The sequence below is a fragment of the Rousettus aegyptiacus genome, unplaced genomic scaffold (assembly GCF_014176215.1).
Source record: "Rousettus aegyptiacus isolate mRouAeg1 unplaced genomic scaffold, mRouAeg1.p scaffold_m13_p_8, whole genome shotgun sequence".
Classification (NCBI taxonomy): domain Eukaryota; kingdom Metazoa; phylum Chordata; class Mammalia; order Chiroptera; family Pteropodidae; genus Rousettus; species Rousettus aegyptiacus.
The window spans coordinates 84483233-84491252 of NW_023416311.1; positions in this window are offsets into that span (position 1 = coordinate 84483233).

An 8020-nucleotide genomic window follows, 5' to 3' on the forward strand; every position below is an offset into this window, starting at 1 on the left:
GCACCCCGGTAAACTCAATACACACTGTGTCAAGAACACTATTTAAGACAGACTCTTGATATTCAAGTTTAGAATACCTACTAAAAGTGAAAATTTGATTTTTTAAAACATCACCCGAATATCCTTCTAGTCAGTGAAGGTTTTGTTGGTCCAAAATGATGAAGACAGACTTTTATTAATCATTATTGTAACAATGAACCCAAGAATAAATGCACAGCCATTTTTAGTAGGAAGCTGAAAAAAAGTCAAAATGAGAGAGAGGTAAGAAGTAGGTTTAAATTCCTGATATTTATGCTTAAAGAACTATATCAAGGCATGCTAAGAAAAAAAACTGTGACCTAGTCTATGAAAACTATGCTGGCTTTTAAATGATCATTTATTTGATTTATAAACTCTAGCAATTCAAGAATTTTATTGGAGCTTAATTGCAAGCTACTCTTTATGAGTCTCCCAATCAATCTACCTACCTTTGGGTAAAATAGGGAAATATTTACTCTCTACATACTTTGTTATTAAATCTATTCTACAGGATTTTCTAAAGATGGCCTTTAGTATCTTTTGGGCATATATTTTTTTCTTATCCAGCATAATAATTAATTGCACTATTTTATGAAATCCTTAATCTAAATAATTACATTATTTTAAAACAAAATAGCTACCATACCTATTTCTGAAATTACGTATGGGTTGATCTATACTCCTCCTAAGTTTTAAAACAGACCTTTGAAGACATAGTCTGTTTACAAAGTCATCTTGTGTTAAACTACCTTATAATTTAAGAAACTCGTTTAGTACGTAACTATGTTAAATGTTGAGGTAGTCTCAGAAATTTATTTTTGTCTTTAGTGCTGTGGCTTTTTAATCTACATTTAAGTGGTCATTCCTTTTCTTCAATGGAAATCTTACATTTTAAACAATAACAAAAAACATGGACATAATAAAGTTCCTGTGGTTGAATCAGGACAGATGCAATTTGGGCAGAAAATTCCCAACCATCCAAAGGTATCAAATTCACATTCTCTCCATAGTTCTAAAACAAATCGTAACAATACTCCTGTAGAAGACTTTGGTTAAATATAAAGCTTTGGTTAAGGAAGAGCTGCTTCATTATTTACTATCTTTGGGTATGTTAACTATCCTTTATGTCTTCTTGACCAGGAGGTTTCATAGGTCACTCAGGTGAAAGCGACCTTCCCACAGATCAGTGTCAGAGCACCTAGACAGCATTTCGGTAGTATTCTTCAAAACCACTTCATGAGTCAATGACAGCCATTTTATTGTGTTGACCCCTCACCATGCAGAGAATAGACTCATTCAGATGTCAAGTGCATGCTGACAAAGGCCAGCTTAGTGGTGAGTGGTTGCGCTTTAAACCCCTTTAAACAGATTTATTCCTGTATCGGATGTGAATGTTTAAACGTTTTTGAATGAGTATTATAAAAACAGCTATTGTAAAAATATTTTAATCCAGTAAAATTTATTTTTGTTTCCAGGTTAATCCAAGTAGCCAATATTTTTTATTAAATGTAAAAAGCAATAATTTTTTGATTTGATGGCATTCCTCATTTTCATGATGACTATGCAGTGATAGAGAATAAAATTAATAAGTACAACCTATATCACACAATACCGGTTCAGTTTCTTTCAGAACTTAGTTTTAAAAAATAAACTGTTGTTGCTCTCCATAGAGTAGATTAGATAATTTCACAGAAATAAAAGTAGGTATATTATTTTATTTTTGTGACTCAAATATTGAGGCAGAGGGGATTATCAGACAATGGATTATGAAGAGAGGCTCATAAATCAAAAACAATTATGTGAGTTTAAAGGTAAGATAATTTCGTGTATGTGTTTGAATAGTTTAGATGTATTCCTAAGGAAAGAAAGAAAAAATTATGAACTAGAGAATTCTGAAAATGTCTTGCTGACATTCAGATTTTATGATTTTTTTTCCAGTGATTTTACTTAGAGTAGTTGATGAGGCTTAGTTTGAAATTAGGGTCATTTTCCTAGACTTATTTTTCTTTTTTCTTTTTATTTTTTCAACAATAATAATATCTGATAACATATTTCCCTTTAACTTTTAGGGATTTTTTTTTTCAGTAATGGCTTATATCTGTAGTTGAGCAAATTTGTTCTTTCTAATTTGATTCTGATGGCCATCATCCAAGTCAATGTGTCCCTGTTATTTATTGCTATAAGCTCAGTTATTTTTATATGCTTTATATGTGTCTGCCTCATATGAAAATTGCATGTGATGGTAAAATAATTTTATTTATAACATTTCCTAGTAAGATTTGTGATAAAAATAACTAGAAATGCTTGTATCTTTTTTCTTAAAGAAATTTTATATTTTCTAGAAAAATTTTAATCTAATATTCTATTTCAACTCGATGTCACATAAAACTCAAAGTTAACATTGCTCTTCTCCTTCTTTACTGTTAAGTGCTCTCTTAATATTTTCTGAGAATTACCAAGTGCTAGAAAGTTAGAGACATAGGATATCTCCATACATTAGATAGAAACCTCAAATTGTCAATGTATCACCTGGCTTACATTAGAGCTTTATGATAATATATAAGAACAAGAGATAATGATTTTATCAGGGGAGTAATAATGTTGATTAAAATATAAAGCACGTTTATAAGTCAACAGATAAGGCCATCGAGCCTAGTAATAATCCAGCTGAACTGGGTTTCAATTCCATTTCTCCCTCCCATTTAGCTATGTTGCTTTAGGTAAATTACTTAAACTCTCTGTGTTCAAATTTCTTCATCTCTCAAATATGAATGATAATGATGCTTCTCTTCAAGAGGTTGTTGTGAGGATCAAATATATTAATATAAGCAACATATGCAGAACATGACTGTAGTCAGTAAGTACTGTATACATGTTTATTATCATCATTTAAAAATATTATTTAAAATGAATTGGTCTTAGAATTTGATGGTTATCTCTGAAAGTCATTCAAATGAAAAATTATTTTAGGCTTTTTACAAAACATTTCTCAAGTGAAAATTTGAAGCCCATATACTCAGTCAATGAATGGTAGGAAGGAAATAAACTCTAGGTATTTTCCAATGGAGAAGGAAAAAAGAAAAGAGACTGTGGAATGGGATGAAATCAAGTAAAATTTAAGACACTTTAGCTACTTTTGTTATAATAAACAGAAAGTCAGGAAACTTTCTATTAAGGGCCAAATAGTAAATATTTTAGGCTTTGCAGACCATGAGGTCTCTGTCCCAAGTACACAATTCTGTCTTTATAGTGAGAAAGATGCCATTAACAATATATAAATGAGTGAGAATGGCTGTGGTTTATAGAACTTTATTTGCAAAAATAAGAGAGATCTGAATTTGGTCCTACAAGCTGTAGTTTACTGCTCCTGCAATAGATAGATCATTGAGTACTCACAAACAGGGGTTGAGCCTTCTCTAACCACTGTCCTTTATCATGGGGTTTTGAGTGCTATCATGGATCCTGGGGCATTTCCAGGTAGGGGATTCAAACAAGTAATCAAAAGTGACAAAGAACGCTGAGAATAAAATCAGGTACAAATACATCTGATAAGAATGTATCAGGTCTTCTATAACTCATTAGAGTTTATTAATATTAGTAATGGTAATTTAAGATTCTCTGACAAGACTGAAAGAATCTGATACAACGTCACAATATGTCCAAATAATTTGATTCAATAATTATACATACAATTTAGTAAACTCTTAAATATTCTATCATAATTATATATTTGTTACATAACTGAGTTATTTGTATATATGTAATTCTCAAGTATAGTTTGTAAAAGTATCAACTTACTCTTGTATTGCTTTTATTCTTTTGTGTTATTGCTTTCTTACTTTCCGTATAATATAGTCAGCTTCTTAGGTGCCTATTCGACAAGCTACCTTTTCACAGACTATTGTCATATTAAATGTCAAATTATTAAATATCCTACTTTATATAATTTTGTTCTACTCCATCTGTCTCTCAAAATCCAAAATTAGCTACATGATTCAGTATAACACATATTCCATCTAGCATTATGGATTGTAGAGAAAGTCAATGAAACTAAACTAGCTGCATTAGACATGATGAGTAAAATGTTTTTGAGAACCTATAGGATTCTTTTCCATAAATATAACTCAAGTGATTATGATATGGCCTATTTTTTTTTTTTCTTCCTGAGTGCAGCAGAAGCATTTATCAAAGTAGAGCTACCCTCACATTAATGGAAAAATGTTCACATAACATCAGATGAAAAGGGCCAGGGAAGACATTTTATTCTTTGGGTAAGAAACAAATATGTGAAGGCCAATTTTATTTCTTAAACTACATGTTATTGGTAGTTATTACTACTATTACACGTTTATTGAATGCCAACAACATGGGTACTCAGAGCACCTCATCAGTGCTGATGGAAGCATTTTGTTATGAAAAATAACCCCTGCTTAATGCACATGGTATATATAGCATTCTTCTTGACAAAAATGGGTGGCTCAAGAAGGCCTCTCATTGCACATGCATTGTTAATGAATGCTTACAGGATAAAACTGACCTAAAGTATAATATCAGTAAAATGCATTTGATACTGTTACCTTTCATATTGCTTTTTCTTAGCATCTCTCAGTTCCTTTAGTCAGTTTTTCTCTTGTATATGTATGGACCCGTGCTCCATTTCTCTCTGCCTCTCTGTTTCTGTCTTTCTCTCTGTCATTTTACATCTTTAATGTATTATTCCTAATTTTCCCCATAAACCTTATGCTTATCTACCTTTACTCTTCTCATGTTCTTTTGATAAATTTGACAACATAGGGGGGAAAAATGTGATTAATATGGAGTTAGCCACCAGAAAGACATATGCCTACTGGCCTAACTCCAAGCTGATAACCATCCTTTTAAGCTAGTATGTAGGAGGGAGGGCCACTGAAAATAGTATAGTATTTATAACAAATACTTTGAGAAATTCATATTATAATATTGTTCTTCACATTATATAGAGCTATGAATATTTTTGACATAGGACAAAGGATCTTTAGTTGTAATTTTTACATCAGAATGATAAATTTATTACTCAAAATGATGATTGCATGCATTAGAACCAAAGACTTAGGCCTACTTAACAAGTTATTGTGTGCTGTCGTAACCCAACAGCATACTGTTGCTTTTCTAAAAACATGCATTGGAAGAATTGCATTTTCATTAGTTTCCTTTAACTTAAAAATTCTAGAAATACTCAAAATGTTCTTTCCTTTTCCTTTCTGACCTCTAAACTCCATTTTAAGATCCTCATCTGTGTGACCCCTATCGACCCCTCAGTTGGTGACAGAACTGTCACAGAATTCACCAAAGCTGATCTCTTGTCTCTAAGGAGACAGCTGTTTACATCTTACAATCTTTTGCCCTAAGCACTGACAACTAGAAAACTTGCTTCTAATGTAGTTACAAATCTTGATCCAGCTGGTGACTTCTTTTCAACAATGACAGTTACTGTGAGACCCACGATAGCATTTAGAATTGAAACCACACTCTACAGTCCTGTAGGCTCCATATGCTAGCCCTTTAACCTTTATTCTGGGCCCAGCTCTGGCCCTCAAGCATATGCCTACTACCAAGCGTAATACCCAACCCTGTGATTTTTTCCTCTCTTTGTCTTACTCTCTCAAACTGTCTCATCTATAACAAAGAAGAAAATTTAGGAAATATTTAATTTACACTATTATTCTGAAATTTTCTCTAACATTTGTAAGCTACTTAGTTACTTAAAATGCACAGAGTTTATTAGGTTTCAACCTACCCTGTTTTATGCTGGAAATAGCATTTTATCAAATCCTGATTCTGTTGTAACATTTTAAGAAATTTGCTGTAACATCCAGCATAAATATATTAACTTCTAAAAAAATGAGTGAATGGAAAATGAAAGCCTGATAATACAAAGTTTTAACAAATTTTTCACATCGCGCGATAAAAGATGTTTGCCTTTTATACAATATGAATAAAGTTAATGAGCTTAAACTAGTTTCAACTTATCAATTTAATGAGTCAACTTTTATTTTAGAATAGTTTACCTACATTTAAAAAATACAGTTGGTTCATTTTCACATAATTTACCATCTTCTATTTTTTATTCCATAATTCATTAAAATTGCAACATTTTATAATTCCTTAGAAAAACAAACTTTTTTTCTAGCTGAATTTTTTAGTGTAAGAGAATCATGTAAACTAGTTAGAATGCATTTTATGTTAATTTGGAAATTATGGTAATTACTAAACATTTTTACTATTTAAAGAGCTAGCAAAGAACACTGAAAATGCCATATGTTCACTAGAAATAAAAATGGTTTTTCTTCATACAAATATTTGAAACTGAAATAGAGCTATTTAAAAATTTGCTTCACAGCTCAAATTAATACAAGTAAAAACAACATGGACTGCATAAATGAATGTTTTTGATTCATCAAGCATGTAATTTTGGGGGTCAGAAATATTATAAAGTTTAGTAATAATTAAGCATTTTTCTTTTGGATGATTCTTAAATATTGATTACACATAAAAAAATCTAAATTATATATATCAAAAGAGATACTATATTAATTGTATTTTCACTTTAATTTACATATTGAGAAAAAGAATGAAAATAAGTTCAGTTATTACTCTTGAAGCATTTGGAAAAAATGCATTGAAATTTTTACCTATATAGGTAGTGAAAATGAGGAAAAGTAATGAATGATGAAATTGGTTTTAATATTAACATAACAGATTGCTTCAATGAGAACAATTTAATTTTTGTTATTGTTAGAATTTTTGATTTGCGTTTTTCTCCCTTTTACATTCCTCTACCACAAAATTTTATGTGTTCTACTGTGGCTGAAAAATTTTTAATACATGTGTTTAAGACAGGTGCCACTTGCAACCTTTATAAAAACACATTAACACTTCTTTGACACAGCATGACCTGAACAAGTAGTTCATCCTACTGGTAGTAGGGAAATAATAAGAAATGTGTCAGCCAAGTTCATTCAGACATTGCAAAATTAAGAACAGATTATGAAAGCAGTTGCCACTGATAATCGTGAAAATTGCTGGAGGAGTCACCTTGCTGTGAAGGATATTGGCAGAATTATTTACTACTACTAGACCTTGTTTAAGTTTTCCCCCCTTGTTAGAGATAAAACTTAATAGATTACTAGATAGTTAGTATAGAACTTTATATTTTCTGCCTAGTGTTTGATGATATCACAGACCGTTCTGGTTTTCGTACTTCAACTTTAATACTGAGCCTTGCCATGCATTGTTTCAACAGCAAAGTTAAGAACAACAAACAGTGTTCCTGAAATAACACTTCTGTTTTATTTGTTGACTTTTTTGTGTTGGTTTGTTTTGCTTTGTTTTGTTTTGTGTACATTTTATTTTGCTGGAATTTACAAATATTTGCCAGTTCAGTGAATTTTGACATTCTAGATCCTATTGAATGAAGTTCTGAAATACAGATCATAGAATACACATGTTAATTATTAAGATGGCGATATCACAATATTTTAGCATTTACCTCCAGTGTAAATATATATACATATGTGTATATATATTATATATCTGCATATACACACATATATCTGTACATTATATATGCATGCACACAATTATATATGTATATATGTAATATATTTTGCTATATCTTTTAAATATTAAAAACGAAATCAGGCTGAAATTCGTTATGAAAATTTGAGACAAGGGTATTTTGCAATATTGCATCTAATAAGTATTACCTAATTAATGTATAGAGAGAGAGTTTCAATTTTCTTTTCATTTTTATGATTAAGGAAGTGATATATGACATGTTGCAAAATTTAGAAAATTCAGAAAAATGTAAATAAAAATTTATTTCACCAATAGCCCTAAAACAAAACAAAACAAAACAAAACAAAACAAAACAAAAATCACCATTTTCAACAGTTTAGTATCTTGCCTTGGAGTCTATTTTAAAATTCTGTGAAATCATTTTGCAAATTTGAGATACTATGGT